We start from the raw sequence: 27488 nt of genomic DNA on the forward strand, positions 1-27488 counted from the left end.
AAGAACTGGAAGCCCCAAAAACTACCAATGTCCTGAATATAACCTTGTACGTGCAAAACCTGTACAGAGATCTCGAAAGAAGTACTAGCTGTACAGACAGCTCAAGTACAATGTACAGTGACTGTACGGATCAAGTACACCGTACGATGTACGGTGTATGGCTGTACGGACGCACGGAAGTACGGTGTACGTTGTACGGAACCCTAAAGTGTGGCAGTTGTATGGAGGCTCCCACGTGCAGGTATGAAAAAGGTACGGAAGATGTACATAGTATAGTACGACGGTCAGTATGAACAGTACGGCGATGTAGGTACTGATCTGTACGACGGCGCAAGTACGGTGTCTCTGATACGAAACGAACAAGTACGATGCAAGTACATAACAAGTACTATGTACGAAGTCCAACGTACAGTGGCGCAGATATGGGAGTTATACTGCGTAAGTACAATGGCAAGTACGGATCTATACGATGCAGGTACGGATCTGTACGACGCAGGTATGAAACCCAGTACAACAGATACAATAGGGAGTACGAGGGCAGGAAGACGAGTCGAGCCTAGCTCTGATCCCACTGTAGGATCGATAGGCAAAAGAGAGAATACAAAGAGTCGATGATGAAATGCCGTCACGTCAACTAGAGCAGAAGAAAATGAAGCATACAAAGTACTTGTACCTAGACCTAGGACTAAGTGTCCTAGGTGTCACATAGGACTAAGTGTCCTATGCGGCCTAAAAGGCACTAACACTATAAGTGCCTATATTTATGCCTACAAGGCACATACCATGGCCTATAGGGCATCACTAGAACCACCAAGAGATGGCCTACACGGACAGCTTGCTTGGGATTGGTTGGGCGCCGGGAAGGACGAGGAAAGAGTAGCTGATTTCGACGATGCAGCTTAGGAAGCAAACGAGAGGTGGAATAAGTCGAGTCATGTCGATTTTTGAAAGCTTTGAATGTGTGGAGAACTGCTTAGGCGCCGACCCGTTATCGAATCAGCTAGTCCCGCAAGCAACTAAAGGTTGGATTGACGTCTCCTTGAAATTCAAGAACTGTGTAGTTGGCCGTCAGGCTTGTCGTTGTTGGCTGGAACATCTACATAGTCCATTGTGGAATCATTCCTTGTCCTACGCTACGTAGGCCTGGACTTAAAATTCTCTTGCGCTACTTGTCCAAACGTTGCTTAGCACTCGGCCATCCAGATGCCTTGGTGTTGGCTTGTAGTGGGATTTGGAATGAAGGATGAAAGGGAAGTAGAGGTAACAGAGTCGGGGGTTTGATACCAATGTAGAGAAGGGGGAAGGGGTAGATTTGGAGATGGGGAGAGAATAGCATAAGGAAGGGAGGAGAAGAGAGGAGAAGGGGAAGGAGAGAGAAGGATGAGGGGATAGAGAGATAGAGAGAGGGAGGAGAGAGAGTGTGTGTGAGCGTAGGCAGCAAGTAGCAAGAAGGAGGGGGGAGTAGATAGGATTACATGTCACATCAAAAAGTGCCATACAAATCATTGAAGCATGACTTATATAGTCCCCCTTCTTTCTCCTATCTTACCACCAATTTCCCTTCTTTTTTGCACCTATTTCCCACCTAATTCCTTGCTATTTCCCACCTTCATTACAACTTCTATATATTAGGGTATTTCTTGCTAAGGCATATTCCATGTTGCATCTTAATTCTTTATTTTTGCGCACACATTAATTTGTATGTAAATTCTTTGTTTCATGACACTTCATCGACCATGGTCACAAATTAAGGAGCTCTCAGTATTAAGTGTAGGCATCAATGCATATTTTGATGTTTGTTTAGTGGGACTAGGCTATTGCATGGAATTGACTCTTTGTCAAAGGAGTTAGAGCCATGCAGATGCTTAAGAGTCATACACAAACTCACTGATTGGCCCATTCCCAACCTTCGAGCGAGATTTTTCGAGCGAATAGAATCCGAGTGAAACCCACCAAAACAAGCATTCTCATGCATCATTATCACCATCGCTGAATTTGAAGACTCTTAACTCGTTCTAGTTTTAAAAATTTGCCTTTCCAAGTGCCTTTTGTGAGTGATCATTGATGATAAGAGACATTAAAGTCTTCAAGCAGATTTTAAAAAAGAAAATTTTTTATGCTAGAATAGGCCACATCGGTGCGGCTTGTTTTAGCATTAAAAAATTTCATGTTTTTAAGCTATGTTAACAAGCTATATCAAACTTGAGATGCATATACCTAGATGAATCCAAAAACATTCCCAAACTCATCCTCTAAAAACACAACATAGTGCAGTTTCAATCTCATGATAGTCACTCACAAGGTTGAAAACCATAAACTCCATCATGCATAGCAGGGACTAGCTACTGACATCCCCACTGACATCATCAGCGCCCAACAGTGGGTGTAGACCATAGTATAAAAATATGCTCTCACACATACAAATCCACACACCCACACATACTTCAGCATCCATTTATACAAAGTCTTTGTATTGAGTTTCTGTCGGCACTCCGGAGGTGAAGGTCAGACTCAATCATGACGAAGGCTAGCACTAAAGGAGAAGGCTAATCAAAAGGTAGTCCAAAATCCCTTCATCCAAGCTACAACTGCTTGTGAAGTCTAAACGTTTTCATTTTAGTCTCTCCCCAACGAGCATCTAAATCTAAATCTAGTTGATAGGGCAACGCACCATTTAAGATAGAATTTTCACAATACCAGCACTCTTACAAGCTCTTGGAAATGCAAATTTTAATACCTAGATAGAAAGATTTGCATCCTTTGAGAGTATCAATAGTTAACATTTTAGTCTTTTGCCATAGGTATAAAACTGAAATTCTTTATGCTAGAATAGGCCACACATAGCTAGCCTGTAAGGGTGCATCTCAAGCTTGATGCAGCTTGCCAACATAGCTTTAAAAAAGAAAAATTTTTCAAAGACCCCCCTTTGAAAAGGAGTGCCTAATTGGACTATCCTACTAACCTCACCCATGAAAAACAATAGCCTGATCATTCTTTAAACTGGGTGAATAAAATTAGCCATAACTTCATAAAATGCTTATTTTGATGCATGTGACTTTATTAAATGTTGAAACATGATATATGTGCAAATCATGTCTTGCCATTTGATTTGACCCCATTTGGATTTTCAAATCAAAAGGCATAGGCTATCAAAGTTTTATGCTAGAACAAGCCTGTTCTAGCATTTAAAATTTTAGTTTTACAGCTCTGTTGGCAAGCTAGATGAAGCATGATATGCACTCACAAAAGGCACTTCAAAAGGCAAATTTACTTACCTAGAATAGGGCCGCGTTGTGGCCTTTTCTAGGTTAAAAATTTTGCCTTTCCAAGTGCCTTTTAGTTATGAGTGCATGTAGATCATTGAAAATTTATGCTAGAACAGGCCGCCCTGGCGCAGCTGTTCCAGCATAAAACTTTGACAGCCTGTATCTTTTGATTGGCAAATTTAAATGGAGTCATCATTTACACATACATCATGTTTGTTTCTACATTTAATAAAGTTGCATGCATCAAAATAAGCACTTTCTGAAGTTATGGCTAATATTCTCCACCGAGATTAGAGAATGATCACCCATTTTAGGCTATTGCTTTTCACTGCTGAAGTTAGTATGATAAACCAATTAGGCACTCCTTTTCAAAGGGGGGTCTTTGAAAAAAAAAACTTTTTTAAAGCTATGTTGGCAAGCTACATCAAGCTTGAGATGCACTCTTACATGCTAGCTATGTGTAGGAAATGGAGAAATGCCCCATCTAAGAATGCTACCAAGGCTTGCAAGAATGAGCTCAGAAAATTTTCGGATGGTGGTCGTGCCTTGCAAGGCAAGATTCTAGCATTGGAAACTTGGTTAGCTTGGTGGTTAGCTTTTCATTGGGGTGTAGATGTTTCAAACAAATGACCACCAAAATTATGTTAGTATTATGAAAGGAATTTGATGAAGTGGACTTACACCATGCTCAAATCATTTTTTGCACTAATGCGCACACAAGCACTCAATTTATTTTGGCGGGTTTTGCTCAAAAACTCTCGCTCGGAGTCTAGGGGAACTCACTGGTTGTACTGGGATTGCAGCCCAATCACCCATCACTTAATTTAAATATACCGAAAGCGCTAGCTCACTGGGTTTTCATGGTCATTCTTCAAAGGCTTGGGGGTCTGCTAGGGTTCAATGATGGGGTGGATACAAAGTAATTCAAGCAGAGTGAGACCATCTTGAATTAGTAGAGTTTGGTTCTCAAAACTTTACTTTGTTTAAACACCATCACACATTAGGCACTCTAAATTAGCCTAGAGCATAAGCATTGTCAGGGAAGACTGGGTTAGATCTTTAGATTCATATGATATTCCTAGGTTGACTCTTGATTAGCCTCGAGCACGAACATGTGTCAAGGAACACTGGGTTTAAATTTAGGATTAATCAGATTGGAGTATGAGCCTTAGAAGTTGTCAAAATAGTGCTAGAATCCTTAGTGTTGTTTTAATTAATTGTTCAATATGAATAGAGGGGTCATGGGACATAGTTTATTAAAGTTGGTTAAGCTTTATTTGGCATGTGTACTAACCCTAATAGTTATAATCATATTCGTCATTCTACATGCACCCTGCTCTTGCTCCACCGGTCACCATCTCCTACCTCTTGCGCCCTGCAAGCTCTAAAAACAAACTGCTCATATCTCACTCCTTGCAGCTGTGACTTCTAAACCATCAATCTCTCACTAGTCCCATGCAGCTTGCCCCTGCTGAATGTTTCACCTACCTTGCTGAAAATCGTGATTCAATTAAAGCCACTCCTGACAAATTGCCTACTGCTGCTCTGTTCGAGACTCTACTGTCCTGCCGCATGCCTCGGCTGCGTTCTGAAATCGCTACTCCCCTTTCTTCCCTTACTGCAACTTGCTTTTGTTTGGTGGAGATTTGGGTGGAGCAAGGTTTAGTTTGTTGCAGTTTATGAAGTCGTTGAAGGGACAATAGTTGGATAGACAATTTTTGTAAAATGCTCATGGATGAAGAATATAAAGTGATTACAGAAATCTTGTTTGAAAACAAACAGTTCGGAGATCTATTGTTAGAGCCGTACCTGTAGCCTCAGTTTTGATTTTCTCTTCATCAGTTTTAGCTTTTCATCTGAAAATCCTAAGATCCATTGTATATTTAGCTGAATGTTCTTTAAGTACTTAGGATTGACAGAGAGTTCCATTTTAAAGTCTAGACTCCAGCTTGTATATTTGTATCTCCTTTACGATTAATAAAGGAAGTATGCCAGGTTTCTAGCCTTTGCAGGGGAGCCGCGTGGGGGGGGGGGGCCTCATTCATACCCCATCTGATGTCCAGTTCTCTTTCTACACCATTTCAATAACTGCAAATATCAGAATGTGCCTCAGCCACATTGAAACCCTAGTATGAATTTGTTGAACACAATATGGGGCCAGTATGAACCCACAACCAAAACTGAAGAGTTGAAGCAAAAGTGACCCATTTCACTGAGGAAAGTAAAAACAAGCTGGCTTGTGTTGTTTTCCCTAACGTTCTTGCCAGTGAGCTCATGCTTGTATACATTAAAATGGGCCCGTTCTTGAGGCTATGACAGAAAATAAGGCTCAAGCTGGTTTTGCTGTTCTCACTAACGTTCTTGCCAGTGGTCTCATTCTTGTATACATTGAAATGGGCCCGTTCTCGAGGCTATGACAGAAAGAGGATCGGTTGCTGCAGCTGCCTTGGTTCCACATAGGCTGTGAGAAACTCAACAAATCTTGAAAGTTGCCTCAGGTTGCATGAAAGAGCCTCACCGTGCGGCGGCTGAAAATGCAGTTAATCGCTTGTTTTTTTGCACTTTGCTTGTGTGCTCACACTCTCAGATCTCCTGCTAATATACACACAGGTGTGCTCCACCTGAGACCTGCTTCGGATGGCTCTATTATCAATGGCAGAAAAGAAAGCACATGCTTGAAGATGAGAGCTTAGAAACTGAGGGTTTTGTAAGAACCCTCACTGATACATGGATCCCACATCCAATAAGCTAAAGTACTCTATATAAATTAGCTTAACAAACATCAAATTCTAGGACAAATACCTTGACATAGAGCTACATGGCCCTAGACACTAGTTATAAAGTCTCTGTCTTGATTAACCAAGTAACCTAGTGGTGGAAGCATGAATATAATGAAATGATTACAACTCATGAAGCTCCTCTATGTCGTTTCCAAAAAATAGAAAAATGCGTACTACTCAATGTCCTTTCCAAATTATAGAAAAGTATGTACCTATCGCTCACGTATAGCAGCAAAATAACACATTACCATTGAATATTTTCTCCACCCCATCTTGATTTGTAGCCATGTATGCATGGATGTGTGTGTGTGTGTGTGAGCCAATATAGCAAATGCTTATGTAGGAATTGAATAATATAAGGAATCCAAACGGGTGAGGAGTTATGAAGAAAAACGGAATTCAGCTGAAGGAGGCTGAAAAACCAGTCCAAAATCTCAACAAAGGGAGAAGATGAGAGAGAAAACCACACATGTGAAGTTTAGAAGGCCCAGGAAGGTCCAGGAATGGCAAAGGAGCATGTAGAAGGCACTAGAGCCACCTGGAACTCTAGGGGGGCCATTGAAGGTACATGGCCCTCTAGGGGGCCCATTAAAAATGCCACATCATCATTTCCCAACAACCACTCTTTTAATTCCTTAGAATGCCTTTGGGCCTAGGGATTAATTACGCGTATGTGCTAGGCACCATGCCGCGTTTAATTACACATTATTAAGCCCACGCTTGGACTTTTAAAACCAAAGTTGTCACGGTCTTGTAGTACATTAAAGTACTTAGAATTTCACGCCCCCGTGACATTGCTGCGGACTTCCGTTTGGCCCGATGGCTTCCCCTCTGCCTCCCCTTCGTAGTGATATGCTTTTCCCTCCGTGCGTTTGGTAGAACAGGCAGAGCTGAGCACTTCTTTTGCTGGTCGAATTTGCAAAAGTGGCTTTTTCTGGACCTTTTTGCTTCTACCGCCTCCTGGGCCTCTCCTCTTGCAAAGCTACAGCTTTCTGTTGACTTTCGAGTGGTCCTACGCGCTGGTTGACTGGTTTTGAGTGCAGCTGGGGTGCAGTGTGATTGCATCTGGACAGCCAATGGAATTGCACTCGGAAAAGAGAATGCCTTTGGAATGAGCCTTTGGGTTAAGTGCACTTATGTGATGGTGTTCTATGCTTGAAAGCCTTGCGAAGGCTTAGTGAATTGGGGCTGCGTGCTCAGTTGCAGGGAAGGTCTCCCCGATGCAACTTGTAATCATTTCACTGTGAAATATAAAGAATTACCGAAAGGGGCGCCACGGTGTTTGGGGCCAATCGGGTGCACTTGTCTATGTCTATTGAGCAGGGGCATTCTAGCCTCCATCCCTTTTTCAGTGGTTTTGTTTGTGAACAAATGGGTAAATGCCAAATGGTGATCATGCAATGGTTAATGGTTGTGATATATGCTTTGTGTAAATAAGTGCTGAAGTGATTAAAGGTTTAGTTCCACTGCCCTCTCAGTGATTAGAGGCCGGTTTCATTGGCTCCATTGCCGAGATACCACACACTCTTTCTCAAGAGGTGGGCCTCGGTAGTTTGGTGGAAGGATATCTTTGCTGCACTTTTTGACAGCTGAATATTACAACCATAAACATGATGAGTACCCATGAGCAAGAGAGCTCCACAACTCCTCAAAGGAGAAGGCAGGAAAGCCTTAATGATCTAGCTAGTGTACAACTGCAGGGAGCACAACAAATGCCTTTTGAGCAGGCCACACATGAAGCTACAACTGAGCTCAACGGTGATACTAGTTCTAGCAGTGAGTCAGACGATGCTACTATGTTGAATGCACAGCTTGCAAGTGCAGTGACTGCTTTGACTCAGCTGGCTCAAAATTTGGCTCAGATTGTGCAAACAAATGCCAAGAAGAAGAAGAAATCAAGAAAGCACAAGCACGGAAAGAGTGAGTACACACATGCATCAGCTCCTCATGGCGAACCGCACACTCATGCATCAGTTTCCCATGAGGGACAGCCATCAAAAATGACTCAGAAAGTGACTTCCAAGAGAGAGGAATCACCCAAAAGAGCACTTGAGAAAGAGGTACAAAAAGTACAGCCAGTGCAACAGTATGAGCAGCCAGCACAAGGCCTTGGTTTGGGTACTTCTACTCCTCAAAATAATAATGTGTAGTCCATAAATGTGGCTCAACCACCTCAGCTGTATTTGAGGCAGCAACCTGAATATTTTGGTACAGATTCTATCTTTGATGCTATGTTGATTTCACCGCCAATTGGGCATAGAAAGCAAGCCATGTATGACAATGTGGGAATGCAGCCAGGCATGCAAGCCACAGCATATGCTCCCATGCCTAATGTTCAGCCAAGCATGGCTCTCCCTAGTGAAGGGAATGCTGCAAATATACAGCCATCTTTGGGACAGCCAATATCAAATGTATATAAAGAATTTAAGGATGGTGGTTATCATGTCAAGTTTGATACATATAATGGAGTACAGGACAGGTACAAAGCCCTCACATTCCTTCAACAGTTTGATGCTGCATTTCTTGGGGGTTTGTTTACAGAAGCATCCAAGATGAGGAAGGTTGCCACATTTTTGAAAGGCAATGCACTTAAGTGGTACACCAACCTTATGCTTCATGGAGATGCACCTGCTACTTGGCTGGAATTTAAGCAAGTGTTCTCTTCTACTTGGCTTACTCCAACTTTTGAAGTTGAAGTACTTTCACACTAGCATGACTTGTCATACAAACTTTGCAAGAATCTTGATGATTACACCCAGAGGTTTTGGGATGTTTTGCTGCCAGAGCTCTTACAGGCATGTTTCTTTGAAAGAGCAAATAGAGAGGTACTGTTGTGGATTACCTAGTGAGCTACGTGATTATTGCATCAAAACCAAGGTGGGTTCTATGACTCAATTAATTGAGAATGCAAGGACAGCATATGCATGGATGCAGGAGAAGAATTTGGGCTTTATGGACAGCAAGAAAGAAGACAACAAACGGGCTGCCAAACACAAGGATAAGGACATCAAATCTGAAAATAAAAATTATGGCAAACGACCGTTTCAAAAGGGAGGAAAAGCCCAATTCAAAGCTGGTCAAAGGCGTGGACAGCCTAATAAACAGCCCCGTACCAAGTTATCTGATGAAGAGAAAAAGTCACTCATGGAGCAAAACAAATGTTTTATATGCAAAGGAGAGGGACACCGCTCTTATGATTGCCCATTCAAGAAAAGAGACGGGTCAGATGATGATAAGAATGGTGATAAACAGCCTGATCGGAAGGGCAAAAAGCCTAAATCTTTCGCAGGACTTCTTCCAGATGTGATTGGGAGTTTGCCACATGCACATGATGAAGAGGAAATGAAAAAGACTGAAATGTGAAGAGCATGGGGAAAAATCAGAAATCAGAATTGTTTGTTTTTCTTTGATTCTGGGGCAAAGGCAAATTTCATAACTCTTGATATGGCACGAAGGCTTGGCATCAAGCCTGAGGAAATGGGGCCATCCGGCATGTGTGATATGGCCAACCCTGAACTCAACACACATGTCACTCCTATCATTGGCAACTTGAGGATGCATATCCAGGGATATCAGGATGCAGAGGACTTCTACATTATGCCTTTGCCAGAGTGTGATGCTTTGCTTGGGATGCCTTGGATGTACAGGGTGGGGGCTGATGTGCAGATGAGAAACAAGAAGATTTCTTTAACTCATAGAGGCAAAAATCATGTACTTGATGTAAAGTTGAAAGGGGAGTCCATCCCTGTAGTTTCAGCTTCTTGTATTTCCAATGTAATAAAGCGTCATATTTCAGCGTACTTGATTTTTGTCAAAGAGGACAGCCAACCAGTTCAGGAAGGCTCTACTCTTTCTGCTTTAGATAGAGAAAGGGCTGCTTTTATTTCAGATTTTCAGGATTGTTTCTCAGATGCACTTCCTCAAGAATTACCTCCCAAGAGGCCCGAGGATCATCAAATTGATATAATTCCAAGAAGGTCACCGCCTAATATACCTCCCTATCGTGTCAGTAAGGCACAACAGGGAGAGATAATGTCACAAGTGAAGGAACTCTTGGAAAAGGAATTAATACAGCCAAGTAATTCTCCTTACTGTTCCCCTGTGTTGCTTGTGCAAAAGAAGGATGGCAGTTGGAGAATGTGTATTGATTATAGGCCTTTGAATAAAGTCACAATTAAGAACCGTTTTCCAATTCCACGCATTGATGATATATTGGATCGGTTGGAAGGTTCCTCAATGTTCAATCGTATTGACCTTAAAAGTGGATACCACCAGATAAGGATACGGCCTGAAGATGTCTACAAGACTGCCTTCCGCACTTCATTTGGCTTATATGAGTTCCTTGTCATGCCTTTTGGTTTGACTAATGCACTTGCCACTTTCAATAGAATGAGAATGATGGACAAAATTTTTAGAGCACACAGAAAGTTTGTGGGCACTTTCTTCGATGACATCATTGTGTTCTCTAAAAATGAGCAGGAGCACAGGAAACACCTCACTATTGTGTTTCAAGAGTTGAAAAGACACAAGCTATTAATAAACACCAAGAAAAGTGAGTTATTTATGCATAAGATTCATTTTCTCGGTCGTATAGTGTCAAAGGATGGAGTCAAGATGGATCCTGCAAAAGTTGAGGCCATAAGGAGTTGGCCAATTTTGAAAAATCTGCATGAAGTCACAAGCTTTCTTGGGTTGTGTTCATACTATCAGAGGTTTATAAAGTACTTTGCAGAATTGCTTCTCCCTTGCATGCTTTACAAAAGAAAGCTGTACCGTTTCAGTGGGGACCAAAGGAAAATGCAGCTTTTGAAGAGCTGAAGCAAAAGTTGTGTTCTGAACCCATTATTATCTTGCCAGATCTTGCAAAACCCTTTGCTGTAACTTGTGATGCATGTGGAAACAGCATAGGAGGCACTTTGATGCAGGATGGCAGAGTGGTTGCATATGAGAGTAGAGTTCTTAAAGATGTTGAATTGTACTTGCAGACATACGAGAAGGAAATGTTAGCAGTGATACATGCTTTGACCACATGGAAACATTACCTTCTTGGAGCTGATTTTTATGTGCAGACAGATCATCAGTCACTTAGATATTTTCTCACGCAGAGAAAATTATCTGAAAAGCACATGAGATGGGCTAACTTCCTCTCAATGTTTCATTTTCAAATTGTACATGTGCCGGGTGACAAAAATGTCGTGGCTGATGCACTTTCCAAGAAACCACAGCCTGAAGCAGTCTCCAAGAAACCCAGTGTTTCAGCAGTGAGCATTGCTTACAACAATGTGTTAGATGTGATGAAAGATCAGTATGTTAATGATGCCTATTTTTCAACTATTTATCGATCAGCTTTCTAATGGTCAAAGGCATGATCACTATATGTTGAAAGAGGGTTTCATTTTGATGCATGGACGACTCTGTGTCACTGATCAGATGCGACAGAAAGTCATAATGGAAAGTCATGCTTCTCCATATGCAAGACATAGGGGAATTACAGCAACAATTACAGCAGTGGAGCAATACTTTTATTGGCCATCTTTGAGGAAAGATGTGGAAGAATATGTGAGAACATGCATGGTTTGTCAGAAAGTAAAGTTTGACAGGCAGAAGGCACTTGGGTTGTTACACCCTTTGCCAATTCCGGATAGACCATGGCAAAGCATAGCTATGGATTTTGTGTTTGATCTTCCACGTACTCCTACTGGACATGATGGATTGTGGACAATAATTTGCAGGTTTAGCAAACAAGCCTACTTTGTGCCAGTAAGAAAGAAAATTACAGCAGATCAAATGGCCAAATTGTTTTTGCAGCATGTCTTCAAGTATCATGGGATGCCTGAATCCATAATTAGTGCCTCTTTTGGAGAGGACTGTTTGAAAATATGGGCACTACTTTGAATTTTTCGTCATCTTTTCACCCTCAGTCTGATGGACAATCGGAGCAGGAAAACTCTACCATCTTGGATATGTTTAAATGCTATGTCTCAGACCACAAAAGCAAATGGGAGCATTATTTGCCTTTGCTGGAATATGCTTACAATAATACGGTGCACACATCCACAGGTAAAGCACCTTTTGAAATAGTGGAAGGTGCCAGGAAGATACCTCCCATTTTGCATACAAAAGAGAAAATCTTCGAAGCTGATCGTTTTGTGGAAAGCCTTGAAGAGGCTTACAAGAAGATCAAATATGCCTTGCAAAGAAGTCAGGACAAGCAGAAAAGAGCAGCAGATAAGCACCGCAGGGAATCGGTATTCACAGAAGGTGATTGGGTTTTGCTGCGTTTTCAGAAGGCAAGGCTGAAAAATAAGAAAGGCAAGGAAAGGTTGTACACAAAGCTGAACATGTGTTACTATGGTCCTTTCTAGGTTTCTGAAAAGATAAACGAGGTAGCTTACAGGCTGAAGTTGCCTCCACATTGGAAGATACATAATGCCTTTCATGTGAGCTTATTAAAGCAATATCATGGAGATATTCCCGAGGATTTACCTGATGAGGTGCAGCCTGAAGTGAAAGAACAGGATGAACTTATGGTCCGAGAGCAGATTCTGGCACACAGGGATAGAAAGCTCAAGGGTAAAGTTATCCGTCGCTACTTGGTAAAATTTCAAAATTACCCATCACTTGATGCGAAATGGATGGAGGAAGGGGAACTAGCAGATTCACCTAGGATATTGCAACTTTACCTTGATGCTTTCCAATTAGAGCCGACTGCGGTCCGGGCTCCTATAGGTAGTTCAACTGAGCGAGCGTCTGGAGCATTAACTGGTGTTCGAGAGGGGGGTAGCACCTCCACTTCCTCAGTACAAGCGGGCTCACCGTGATTTCATGAGGTCGCTTGATGACACTGTATGTTTCATCCGAGATACTGAGCTGACAGTATTTTTGCTGTGAGACTTCATGATATTGATGCATCTTGACTATTGATTGCCGAGGATCACATAGATTTTGAGCAGTGTATATGGATGGATGCATGCCTCTCCTAGCCATATTTTCATTGTCTCTGTATACTATAGCTGCGGCTTTCTTGTACACTCTTTTATGCTATATTTCATGCTCGCTCCTATGTTTTGGGGCAGCAAACTGTGGTTTGCTGTTTCAAGAGAGGGGTATGTCACGGGGGCGTGAAATTCTAAGTACTTTAATGTACTACAAGACCGTGACAACTTTGGTTTTAAAAGTCCAAGCGTGGGCTTAATAATGTGTAATTAAACGCGGCATGGTGCCTAGCACATAAGCGTAATTAATCCCTAGACCCAAAGGCATTCCAAGGAATTAAAAGAGTGGTTGTTGGGAAATGATGATGTGGCATTTTTAATGGGCCCCCTAGAGGGCCATGTACCTTCAGTGGCCCCCCTAGAGTTCTAGGTGGCTCTAGTGCGTTCTACATGCTCCTTTGCCATCCCTAGACCTTCCTGGGCCTTCTAAACTTCACATGTGTGGTTTTCTCTCTCATCTTCTCCCTTTGTTGAGATTTTGGACTGGTTTTTCAGCCTCCTTCAGCTGAATTCCGTTTTTCTTCATAACTCCTCACCCGTTTGGATTCCACGACTTCCGTTTGGCCCGATGGCTTCCCCTCTGCTTCCCCTTCGTAGTGATATGCTTTTCCCTCCGTGCGTTTGGTAGAACGGGCAGAGCTGAGCACTTCTTTTGCTGGTCGATAAAGTGGCTTTTTCTGGACCTTTTTGCTTCTACCGCCTCCTGGGCCTCTCCTCTTGCAAAGCTAAAGCTTTCTGTTGACTTTCGAGTGGTCCCACGTGCTGGTTGACTGGTTTTTCTCAGTTTTGGAGGACTTTCCAGCGATGAAACTTCTCCAAAACCTTCTCAATGCATTCCTCTCTGAAGCACGCTTCTTTTGAGCCCAAGAATCCCACTTCTTCGCGACAGAAGTGCTTCTTTTCGCATTTTTCAGTGGAATTCTTGCTGGTTGGCTCTTGTAAATGCTCTTTCTTCATGCCTTTGCACTCCTCTTTGGCTGAGAATGCAATTGGGCATTGGCTACTATGTCCTCTTGGCGATTGAGGACTTGGTTCGAGTTTTAAGAGCTTGGTGAGTTGTGATTTTGTTACTGCAATTTCTTTTTGCCATAAGCTATTGGTTGGCCTCGTGTGCCGCCTCTTTCTTGGCTCACAGGTGCCGAGGCAGTGCTACATGAGTCATTCTTTGGTTGGGTACTTTACTGATTTTATTTTGGAGCTTTGAAAAGCTTTTGAATGCCATCTGGAAACCACTCAAAGAGAGTGCAGCTGGGGTGCAGTGTGATTGCATCTGGACAGCCAATGGAATTGCACTCGGAAAAGAGAATGCCTTTGGAATGAGCCTTTGGGTTAAGTGCACTTATGTGATGGTGTTCTATGCTTGAAAGCCTTGCGAAGGCTTAGTGAATTGGGGCTGGGTGCTCAGGGTTCTCTTGCCTCTCACTTGGATTACAGCTCGGGCAAACCATGTGTGGCCTATGTGGGGCAATGCAAGGTGGTGGAGCGGTAGACTGCATCAACTCTGGAATTGCAAACTCCCTCTTCGCCAATAGGTTTTTCTTTGGAGGATAGTTGTGGGTGTTTCTCCTTCTGGCATACTCCTGGCTCGATGGCATATTGGGCCGGTTGTGTGTCATCGATACTTAGCTACTCAGGAATCAATGGCTCATATATTTTGGCATTGTCTAAATTCACGAGATTTTCTTATATTTCTGGAAAGGATCTTGCTGGCTCGCTTTTCAGCGGCTATCTTTGGCAGGCTATTTTGGCTATTTGGATTACACCCTAACTGGCAAGGATATGATCTTTTCTTTTTTTTTATGGGTTCGCTATTGGGCCTTATGGACTCTTTGGAAGGACCGAAACATTGGGTTTTTGGTGCTCCTTCTCTAAACAAGTTCTCGAGCGTCCCTCACGCAATCCTTTTATGATTGTCTACATGCCGGCCAGTTGGATTACTCTCAGTACCTCGCATATATGCAAGTTTTCTAAAGATGTAATTGCACTCCTTCTTGGAGACAACTTCAGTTAATATCATTAACTGAATTTAACCCTAAAGAAAAGTCTGTGTGTGTGAGTGAGCAAGCACGCGCATGCACGTGTGCATGTGTGGAGAGAGAGAGAGAGAGAGAAAGAAAGAAAGAAAGAAAGTGTATTATTGTCCACTAAAGGCCAAAATGGGCCCATGGGACATCAAGAACTCTGCATACAAGATAGCACAAAATCAACGTGCCACAAAGAAGAGGCATCGTCGAATATCATCTAAGTGCTACGCAATACAATGCAAGTGAAAGTACATAATGTCAAATCTGAGCCTAAATACAAAGTAAACTAGATGCAAGGAAACCGCCCCTAGGTGCAAAATGGGGGGATGAGTACAATATGCCAATGCAAAGATACAAGTCCAGGTGTCACGGAGTCTGAGAGAGAGAGAGAGAGAGAGAGAGAGAGAGAGAGAGAGAGAGAACAGATTTTTTACCTACAAGAGTAGGTAAGAGAGTTAAAGATGCAATTGGCAGATGCAGTAGCTAGAATTCAGGTTCTAGAAGGACCTGGCAAGCAGGCAGTCATCACTGAGGTGGTTAAATCTTACAAGGCTTCCCCACCTACCCCCCAGCTAGTTTCCACAGTCAAAGACCTAGTTCACATTGAGGTACAGACCGCAAAGAAGGAAGTGATTGTGGAGTTCAATGCAAAGGTTAACAAGGCTGACATTCAGGAAGAGATTAAAGAACATGCAGCTAGGCGTGATAACGCTTAGAAGATTAGAATAGGGGGAAGAGAGACCAGAGCACGCACGATCGAGGTCCAGTCTATCTCATCCCTTCTCAGAGGAGACCGCCACAAACGAGGCATCACCCTTGACGTATCCCACCGAATCTAGAGGTCGAGGAGACCACACACTCCCCCACGTCGCGAGACAGCTCAACAGACACAGATACGAGAGCTTCTCACATCTCATCAGAGTGCCCCCAAGTTACCTGGATATGTGGAACCTGGGCATGTACTAGGAGTGCTAGCTTTGAGTACCTGACACTCTTCTGTTACTCTGCAACACTAGTATTATGTTCACTAGCTTAGCATGTTAGCACTTTAGCTTTAGCTTTCAGTTTTCAACAAGGGTCTTAGTGAACCCTTTGCTTCAGCCCTCAGTGGCTTGTATGAGGTACCTTTTGGAATATGAGGTACCTTTTGGATTTGCACTTTGTCTCATAGGCCCGCGAGGCCTTTTGCAAGCGTGCGTGCGTGGGTGTGTGTGTGTGTGTTTTTTGCTTATTTGGGTTTGTTTTGTTAACCTCAAAGCACCTACTTCATGACTTACTTTTTGTCTCCAAGTTGAACTATGATCACACCATCATCCATGAATATGGGAGTGCTCTTCAGCTTTGGTTGTTTCCTAAGGAAGGTAGAGGGAGGAGGTAAGAAAGAGATGATATGACGCTATTAATGTCCACTATGTCACGCATTTGCACTCATAATCGATTTCATTAGCATGTTAGCCCTATCCAGTACTACACTACGATGTTCCAATATTAATCCTACCATTTTTGCTAGCTTTGCTCTCAGATCCTTAGTACCTAGGGCATCTTGCAAGTGCATGCTTCTCAGTCTCCAACTCATGAATGTTGCATAGAGTCGAGAGACCCAAACCACTACAACGTGGCATAGAGTCGACAGACCCAAATCACTGCAATGTCATCTCTACTGACCAAGTGAATCTCCTACTGGGTTGTATGGATGCACATGGTCAATGTGCATGCCACGAAAGAGAAACCATCTGGTGGCCTTTGCATACTAGCAATCCACAATAACCTCTATCTACTCTCATCAATCTAACATAGTAGTAGGGGTGGGTGATGATCCACATGGAGGCATCTAAGCAAACTCTCTGAGTATGATACCAACTCTTTTCTCAAATCATGCAGAGCATCATGGCCTATAGCCTCTCAAATGCAAACCACTCATCATCTCCGAGGTCTATAATCCAAAAGGCAATCCAAAAGGCACCTACAAGCTAAGCTATAGGTCTCACTAAAGAGTCAAATGATGTATTTCATTTTTCACAAGCTGTAAACGGGCCTAAAAGCAAAGTCTCTCCAATTTCACTAATGAAGCATGTCCTCTAGTCAAATCTACGTTTCATGGTAAACTTTGGTCCTGTGAAGATGCCAAACCTAACTAATATATACCTTTGTAAGACTAGAATCCAATCATACAAATTTAAATTTTTTGTTCTTCTAAAGTCCAAAAATCTACACAGAAAACAAAAGAATAAACAAAAGTGAAGAAAAAAGAGGTAACAAAAACTTTTTGAAAAACAAAAGGAAGACATACCTAGCAAGCAAAGCAACACTTATGTCGTCATCAGTGCCCAAGCATAAGCAGCTAGATTGGGTTTCTAAAGACCCGTAGAGTCTCTTGGGCAAATCCAGTGCTTACTAAAATACATCAAATAAACAAAAGAGAGAAAACAAGAAATAAAGAAGAAAGCAAGAAGGTGACTAAGCAAAAATAAACGAGCAAATCAAGAAACAAAATCTTCCAAAAAAAAGGGATAAAAACTCTCTCTCTCTCTCTCTCTCTCTCTCTCTCACACACACACACACACACTCTCTCTCTCTCGTTTAAAACATAAAAAACTAAATGGACCCTTTACACTTATGTACCTGTTATGTCAGCCATAATCCAAGAGCCATCTGGTAAGGTTGTCGTGAAGCGGGAACCAGAGGGCTCGACAGTGCTTGCATCAATGGGAGTGTAGAGGGTCGGGACTAGGGATTACCCTAGGCCTAGGCAACAATATGGAGTGCATAAGTAAGGCCTAAAGGGGAATAGAGGTTCTAAGGTCCATATGGACACATGGCACTCGAGAGAACACCATGTGGCAAGCACTGGGCTAGGAGGGAGACTTCCAGAAGAAACTTGAGAGAAAGCAAGTTCACGTGAAAGTGGGGAATCCGTAGTAGGGTGGAAAGGAGAGAGATGAGCCCTCCTTTGTTGTGACAGTCGTGTGACATTGGTATCAGAGCTCGTAGATCATCAAAGTTTGTGGATAACAGGAGATGTTTTGGAGGGTCGATCCATTTTGTGCCAGCTGCAACAACATATACGAATTTGCTTTTCTGTGCACGAATACTTTTGAAGCCGCCCATTGGAAGTGAAGCGTTGCCATCGACAAACCTTGTGAGGATCCTATTAGCAACCTCAGGGAAGGCGTTATGTTCTTGAATGACGGAGGGGTAGCCAGTTAATGCAGTTGCGATGCAAAGCAGACCAGAAACGTAGCTCTCTATTCCAACGACAAGGTATGGACGGAAGTTGAGCAGCAAACTCAATGCAACGCACATTGATATTATGTGCGTTCAGCCTTCATAGGAGGAGATGATTCAAAAGAGCTTCGTAGATTACCAGCGCTTTAAAGGCAATGGAGAACAGTGATTTTATGAACTGCAATGTCAATCAACCCGTGAATCAGAGAGAGATGACAGTCGCGTGACAGCACAGTTGTTCGCGAGCTTGCACCAGTCCTTACCATTTCCTCGTGTTTACTGCTCAGAGCAGTAGATCAATTGAAGTGAAGAACACTTGTTCGTCTCGATGCTCAGAGGTTTGATGGAGGTTTGGAGCTGCCGTGACAGTTTCGTCCTCTGCGCAGAGAGCCAAGGAAGTAGTTACTATAAAGCCACGTCAAATAAAGGTCTTTAGACCTTTGAAAAAGGCCACATCAACAAGGAATTTATGCCCTCCTTTAAGCCCCCTCTTAGGGTCCTTTTTTACCCCTCTTCTCTTCAAAGTTTCAAAGGCTACCTTGTCTTATAGCCCGTCTTTACACCTTCAAAAAGTCCTTTTTTATCTTCAAATATCTCTAGCCTCGCTATAACTAAGAAAGAAAATTAAAAGCGGGACTTCAGAGTTCGACATCAAGGGAAGCGCAAAAGTGTAAATGAAAGTGATGATTGCTTGCGAATAAAAGGACGCATCGACTTCAAAAGCGAAACCAAGGCCATCAAACAAATACCAGAGAAGTGGCAATCATATTTTTCTCTCTAGTATAAATTGCTTTGCTTTATAATTCTTGGAAATTACTCATTTGAAAATGTCAACTCCAGAAAGGGACGAAATGGTTAGGGAGAGCGAGGAAAGGGCTAGGAAAGGAAAAACTGTAGCTGGAGAGGAAATACATGAGAAGGTACAAAATGAAACTCAAGAGGATAACATGGAAGTGGAGGACATAGACTGCGGTGATTATGGAATTCCATATACGGAATTCACTAAACTTGAAACTCGAACGCAAAATATAGAAACACAGCTAGGAACTATCACTGACACATTAAAAACCCTAGCTGAAGCCATAACCAAGTTAGCCGATTCTCAATCGGTAACTACTCCTGAAAAATCACCAACGACTCCTCATGGTTAACACGTCCAATCACATTCGATATGTACCATTCAATATTAGTGCAGTACTAAAAGAATTAAAAAATATGTTCGATGTTACGTTGAATACAACAACAAAAAAAGAGATATTTTAGAGTTTTAGAGTTTTAGAGTAAGTACAAGCTTTTCTTGAATGGACATTCAATGCTTAGAAGATGTCCATGACTTGATTCTTGAGAGCTGAAACACAAACATTCTACATGTTGCATAGGTGCAATTTGCAAAACTTAAAAGGACCGAAGATATATCATGATTCATGATTCATGTCAAAAGGACTGAAGATATATCATTACAAATAGTAGTGAGTCGTGACTCGTGACATAAAGTAGTGAGTACAAAAAGGGGGACCAAGGTCTGATATAGATGCAAAAAGTTTTACAAAAAGCTTTACTACTACATGCAAGAGCTTAGGGCCTAGGTCCTGGCCTCTAGGTACTCCCATCACTGTCAAGACTATGATCACTCTCACTAGAGGATGATGAGGATCCATGAGACCCCTCATCATAGTCACCCTCACTAAGAACATTACCCTCCCCATCATACTCCGGCTCTCTAGCCACACGGGTGTCCTCAGCAACGGATATGGTTGATTTGCTCCCGTAGCCACGCCTCACATAGATTCGAGGAGTTGATGGCACGGATGTCCTGATACGAGCTGTGGATGCTCTGCCACCACGAGTGTCACCAACTAGAACAGTAATCCTTCTCCCAATGTGAGTACGTGACACTCGTTGATCTATCTCCACCAACTCCCAGTAGAGGTCCCTGAAAACCTGGTCCTACTCTGGATCGCGCTCTCTGGTAACACTTCTAAGCTTATTTGCCGATAGCTTGCACTCATTCACATTTACCTGAAATTTGACGTCTGGACTGTAGTTAGAACTTAAGACCTACAACTTACAAGTGTCAAGTGACAAATACCATTGTGTACAACTTACAAGTATGGAGAGCAAATATGAGTTTGCAATATAGGAAGTTGAAAAGTCTACCTGTCCAGCCATAGGCATCTCATGCATATTGCGCAACATACGTAAGTTAGAGCGACAATAAATAAGCCGCTCCAATTGTTTTGAGCTAAGCTTGTTGCATATGTTTGTGTGACTGAAAGAGTAGATGGACCAATTCCTCTCACACGCACCTGATGAGCAATCCTAATGTACATCAAACATAAATGTTAAGTAAACGAGTACAAGAGCCTACAAGTATGAATTTAAATATTGGAGTGTAGTGTTCTAGCTTTAGATTTCTAATTAAATGTGCAAGAACCCTCATAGCTACTTTTTGTAGATGGGGCAATCGGTACCCAAAAGACTCCCACCAAAAAAGAGGTTTGACCAAGAAGTCTCTCTTCCAACACACGGTGAAAGTAAATGAGGTTCCTCTTTGGTCATTGTAGTTTATGAATTCTTGAAGAAATGCGCCGTGCTTGTCCTCATGCAATGCTTTAGGAAGATATGTGTCTCTATTGAAGGCCAAGACCTCGTTCATAAAGAGAGAGGGGGCCTCGAAAGCGGGATGCATGAGGGTAGCAAAACCATGGATGGTTCGTTTCATCCACCTCCACCCCTTGTTGACATGAAAAAGGATGTCATCCCACTTTGGTGTGGTATCCAAGATATCACTAATGTCCAAAGAATAACGATAAGTTAGACTCAAAAGATTATTAACATTCAAAATCAAAGAAACAAGATTCGATATTAGGATTGTAGGTTTATAAGTTACCATGACGGACTAATATCCGTATCTAGAATGGAGACACTAATCTCCGCAATGGCTTCTTTCATGAATTGATGCAGAAGCCCCAAAGTAGCCCCCTCCATGTTCGACATGCGTAATACCTTGTACAAGGGTGTAATGGCAATGGCAATGACAATGGCCTTCACCCCTTGCCAAAAAGACTCTCTCAAGCAAAGCTGTTAAATGTCTTTAGCATCTGGTTGAGTTGCACTCGACTCTCCTCAAACCATTCTTTATATTCATCGGGCACGACCGTCTTTTGGAGCTTGTTTTGAACGTCATAGAGTCACTCAAGAAGTAGCCACATAGCAGCAAATCGTGTCTTTGATGGCTTCTTCAACTCCGAGTCGGAGTAGATACAAAAGATGGCAAGAAGCTTGTTTTTGGAGTTGATGAAGCTCACAATGGAGCAAGCGTCACTCACAATGGTCTTTACCCACGGCAATTTACCTATGTCCTCAATGAGAAGGTCAAGGCAATGACTAGCACATGCAGTCCACACTATTGAGGGAAACTCCCCTTCAAGCATGCGACCCATGGACCTACAATTGGAGGCATTGTCCGTTACGACTTGCACCACATTTGGGGGACCGACCTACCTGACAAGTTCTAGCTTGTAAGATTCAAGAAGAAGAAGTAGATTTACTTATGGAGATCAAAGAATATAAAGAAGCTAGCTGCTACATGACTCTCAACTTACCTCAAGTTTAGCATCCCAAATGTGACGATAGATAAAGGAGGCGGTGGTTTTTCTTCCCTTCTCCCCCGCATCCACAGCCCGCAAGAAGTAGTGCCAAGAGCGCAAGAGACAAGAATGTTGATGATGCCTCTCTTCTTTCTATCACACCATCCGTCAGAGAGAATGGAGCATTCATACTTGGCCTACCCGACACGCACGGGCTCGAGAGACTTGTTGATTCTCTCCTTCTCTTCATCTAGCTTCTTGGTACGCATGTCATTGTAGCTAACTCCATCCCACCCTTCACGTGGACCAACCGAGGCTATGCCTTTCACCATTCTTCGCCACCGTTCACATTAAAGCACATGGAAAGAGAGATTGCACTCAATGACGATAAGGGCAATCTCTATTTCAGCTTGTCTTTGCCGCTCCTTCAGGAATGACAATGGACTGGAGAGGCCACCTTTGGCTTGGACAAGAGTGGCTTCCCTCCTCCTTGATGCATCATTTGTCTTTGTTCTCTTTGATGCCGTGTCGGAGGACATAGCAGCCCCAACAGAGACGGATTGAGAGACCTCATCCTCCACTTCGGATGAGGAAAAGTCCGGGCACACCATCCCCTCTCATGCCATAGAGGTCTTCTTCCTTCGCTTCAAGGGTAAGTACTTTTGACAACAATCTTGAAAAATGTCATCGGGAATCCCCGTGCATGGTCCGTGCATGGTCCGGATTGCCCACCCAACTTACACGAATGGATAAGAAGACGGGTCACACTACTAGTTTGGATCTTGGGGCAATACTTGCAATGCCACTTGCAAACATGGGACTTCTCTTTTACTCTCTCAAAGTAAGCACAATGCAAGAAAAAGGCTTCATGAATAGCCGATGGCATTGCGGGAGAGAGCGAGAGAGGGAGAGAGAGAGAGAGAGATGAGGAGGGAGAAGGACGGAGAGGCTTGAATCTTGATGCTTGGAGAAAGGGGGAGAGATGGAAATGGAGAAGGAGAGAGATAGAGATGGAGAGGAGCTTGATGGAGAGGGAGGAAGAGGGAAATGGAGAGGGAGCTTGATGGAGAGGCCCAAGGGAGATGGAGAGGAGCTTGATGGAGAGGGAGAGAGAGGCAGATGGAGAGAACCACAAACCCTAATCAGTCGAAACCCTAAAACACAATCAACTGTACAGAACGAACAATACGGAATGCACGGAACATTACATACATCGAACGTAGGCAACCCTACTACTCCTAATCAAGTTGAGAGGTCCATCTCTCAACTTAGAGAAACCTCTAACATCCTTAAGGATTTGAAACCGCCAATAAGGAAGAAAAGGAGCGCAATAAAGATGCGAATAATACGTTCTTGCAAAAGTGGCAAGACTTCCATCGACTCAGGAATATCCCTCCTAAAAACCAAGTCGTGGAAGCAAGACTTTCCTTGGAAAAGGCCTATAAATGGTGGAAGAGCCTCAGAGAAAATGATAGAATTCCTAGGGTATTGGGCTAAGTTTGAACAAGCCTTCTTAAAAGAGCTTTTACCGGAAAATGAATTAGAAAGAGCGTGGGAGGCTTGGGACAATTGCACAATCGGTAAAAACTAGTCCAGTACATAGCGAACTATAGGGAAGCAGTCCTTAAGCTGAAGGGAATTCATGAATTCCAAAAGATAAGGGGTTTCGTGAGAGGTCTCAAAGACACTTATAAAGATAAGGTGAAAAGATATTCTCCCAAAACCTTTCAGGAAGCAATTAAGTATGCCCAAATATACGACAATACGACAGGGAAATCCAAAGTTGGAACTTCAGAGCAAACAAGTTGGAACAAGTTCAAAAAGGAAGGGGCACTTTAAGAAGGAGGTTCCTCATGCACCACCTAAGAAACCTCAAGCACAAAATTATCCTCTCTTGAAGAAAGAGGATTATGAAAGAGCCAAACAGGAAAATCTTTGCTTCAAATGTTTGGGCAAAGTCCATGTTGCTTGGAACTGCCCTAAAAATAAACAAGCGAGAGGTAAAGCCCCAAATAGACCTCCACAAAAACGAGTATATGCCGTGCAAGTATTGCCGCTTAATGGTGGCGAAAAGTACACTGAGGTAGAGGTCTATCATGAGGATAGCACCCACATGTGCGGTCTATCATCGGCAATGTGGCAGCCCACCTTTGGTCCTCATGATTTAATAAGGATGCATGGAAAAATTAAGGAGCAAAGAGTAAGAGTGTTGGTTGATCATAGTGCAACACTAACTTCGTTAGTTAAGAAATTAAAATTGCCAGAGAGTCCAAGTGCCCATAAATATGTGGTCTCTTTGACAAAGGGTAGTGATAAAAAAGTTTGGGACACCATGATACATGATGTAGAGGTGGATATTCAAGGCTATCAGGATGCCTTGGATTTCCAAATCATGCATCTCCATCGAACAGACGTAGTGCTTGGTCGAGAATGGTTAAATAGCCTTGGACATAGCTTACAACGGAGTTATCTTAATAACTCCATTATGTTTGAAAAAGAGAGTAGAGTCTCCCAGATTCAAGGAGAACATGACATGATGTGCCTAACTCTCCTCTTATTTGTTTAGTATATCTCTGTGAACTTACTTTTATTGGTGATTTTATGTCTTCTGCATCGGAAAGAAGTAAATTTTGATCATGTTAAAAAGTATAAATCTTCTTTCAATGATTTAATGTTTGAATTTAAAGATGTTTTTTCATTTTTCCGTCCGATTTGCCTGATGGTTTACCCCCTAAGAGAGAAGTAGATCATAAAATAGATTTGATTCCTCGATCTATTCCTGTTTGTAAACCCCAATATAGGCTTAGTCAAACGGAGGAACGTGAGGTCGAAAGACAATTAACAGAATATCTTAGGAAGAGCCAAATTCAACCAAGTAGCTCACCTTGGTCTGCACCAATTTTACTGGTTTAAAAAAAGGATGGTACTATGCGTTTATGCATAGATTACCGAGCACTAAATAAAATCACCATAAAAAATAAGTATCCTATGTGTCGCATTGATGAGCTCTTTGATCAATTGCAAGGGACAAAATATTTTACTAAAATTGATTTAAGGTCACGATATCACCAAGTACGAATTAGGTAAGCGAATGTTCCCAAGACATCATTTCGTACTAAGTATGGGCATTATCAATTTAAAGTAATGCCATTTGGATTAACAAATGCTTCAGCAACTTTCATGACACTTATGAATAGTGTCTTAAGGCCATATTTAGAAAAATTTGTTGTAGTATTTTTAGATGATATCCTTATTTATAGTAAAACCAAAAAAAAGCATTTGAAACATTTGCGAAAAGTGTTCCAGCTGCTTAGATCTAATTCACTCTTTACTAAAGAATCCAAATGTGAATTCTTTGCAAAAGAAGTGCAATATTGGGACATATAATATCCCAAAAAGGGGTTCGTATGGACCTTGACAAAGTAAGGGCCATATTGGAATGGCCACATTCTACAAACCTAGAAGAATTACAGATATTCTTAGGTTTGCCCGGATTCTATAGGAGATTCATCCAGGATTATGCTAAGATTGATGTTCCGATGACGGACCAGCTTAAGGGGAAGGGAAGCACCTTCATATGGGATGAATCTCAAAAGTGAAGTTTTGAAAAATTAAAAGTAGCTTTAGCAATAGCTTCTGCCTTAAGGTAGTGGATCCCAATGAAACATTCGTGGTTGAGACAGATGCCAGTGATTTTGCTGTTAGGGCGGTACTTTAACAAAAAGGTCGACCAGTGGCTTTTGAAAGCAAAAAGTTAGATCGTGCCCAACGGAATTACTCGGCATATGAGAAGGAACTATATGCTATAGTCTATGCTTTAAAGAAGTGGAGGCACTAGTTACTTCCACGCCTTCCCCGAGCTCCTGTGAATGCTCCCACCCCTCCCCTGCTCCCGTCTACCCCCCCCTCGCGCTGCGCGGCCCCCTCTCCCCTCCCCCTCCTCTCTCTCCGCCGCTCCCAGCTCGCAGCCGCCCGCCGCACCTCCTCCGTCCCCCTCTCCTCCTTCTTCGTCTGCCCGCCATCCCCCCCCCCCTCCTTCCTTCTCCGCCCCTCCGTCCTCTCCCCGCCTCCCCCCCCTCGCGTTGCGCTACCACCCCCCCGCCCCCTTCCTCCCCCTCCCCGCCGTTGCGCAACGGTGCCACCCCCCCCTTCCCCTCCCTCCTCTCCTTTCTTCCCCACCCCCTCTCGCGCTGCGCTGCCACACCCCCCCTCTCCTCCCTCCTCTTCCCCGCCCTGCGCTGCGCTGCCCCCCCCCTCCCTCCTCCTTTCCTTCCCCTTCGCCATCCACTCCCTCTCTACCACCTCTCCTCCCCCCGCTTCCCCGTACTCCATCCCTCCCTCTTTCCTCCCCCGCCTCCGCCCCACTCCCCCCCCCTCGCCTCTGCCATTTCCTTTCCCCGCCTTTTGGAGCTTTCGCAGTTTGTCGGTGCGGTATGGCGGCCGTGAGCCCGGAACCGGTGGCCCATACGGACCCCCCCCCTCCATCAGCCTACCGCATAACACTGACAGAGCATCAGGTCTCCTTGGTAAAGTAGGCCGCCACTGACTTCTCCCAGACGTCCGTTTATGGGAGAGTCATTGGCTACGCCCCTTCACGAGCAGACATCAGGGACTGGTTGCAGTCCACCCTCTACCTTGAGGACAACCACATTGAGGAGGTCGCACTCATGGGACGTGGTATCTTCTGGCTCAAGCTCTCCTCAGCACAGGCTGCGAGCCATATGGTCAGCAGACAGTCCCCTACTTCTGTGGGTGGGAAGATCATCCTTATGGTCCCATGGTATAGGGGTTTCAGTGTAGCGGACTTCGATGCCCGCTTCCACATTCCTCACCATCCAGTTACCCTCATTTTCCCAGGCCTCGCGACAAAGCTTCGCCCGATCATCCAGGACCTGGGAGCGCACTTTGGCTGGCTCATGTAGGACACCTTCGTTGATGCGGCGGCAGCCCAAGGGGTGCCACGTGTCAAAGTGGCAGTCCTAGATCCACAGAGTATCCCCTCGGAGTTCGAGATTGAGATGGACACAGGTGTGGTGACGCAGCGCATTATGGTCACTGGTCGCCTAGATTAGTGTCTGGGATGCCACGGCTTCGGACACCAGGCGCGCTCCTGCCCTCGCTTCACGAGGACAGAACCTCAGATGGCCCTAATCCAGGCAACTCAGGATCCCCCCCGCCAGGCATCGACACCCCCTCCCGAAGGGGAAGGCTGGACCGAGGTCAAAAGAAAACGGAAAGGAAACAAAACAGGACCAAAAAAGCCTTCCCATCTACAGCAAGAGACCCCTGTGGTCACCAATCAGTAGCAGCCTGGTAAGGGGAAGGAGAAAGGGAAGGAGAAGATCAGCTAGCCTCCCCCTCATCCTTCACCCGCCCCCCCCCCTCCTCCTCGGTCCCCCTACCTCCCCCCCCTCTGGGTTCCCCCCAGCACCTTTGGTTTCAGCCCCCCTCTCTCCCTCGAGCATGATCCCAAGGGAACCCCCCCTTCCGCCTGCGGCCCCGAAGCCAGCACAGACCTCCTCCACGCCTATCCCTCCTGGCCCGGTGGAGGGGAGAGGCCCTTCCCCGCAGATGGCCAGCACCACTCCAGCTTGTTCGATAGCCAACA

General features: G+C 43.8%; 1 protein-coding gene and 1 pseudogene across 1 annotated transcript in view; both read right to left on the reverse strand.

Annotated features, from left to right (window-relative positions):
* LOC147894814 (protein HLB1-like) overlaps positions 1-27488 on the reverse strand; it is a 137062-nt gene that overhangs the window by 70262 nt on the left and 39312 nt on the right. The window lies entirely within an intron of this gene.
* LOC147894815 (uncharacterized) lies at positions 19887-22766 on the reverse strand (annotated as a pseudogene).

This window comes from Dipteris shenzhenensis, chromosome 14, assembly GCF_047967505.1.
Source record: "Dipteris shenzhenensis isolate YYH24624 ecotype China chromosome 14, Dip_SZ_1.0, whole genome shotgun sequence".
NCBI lineage: Eukaryota > Viridiplantae > Streptophyta > Polypodiopsida > Gleicheniales > Dipteridaceae > Dipteris > Dipteris shenzhenensis.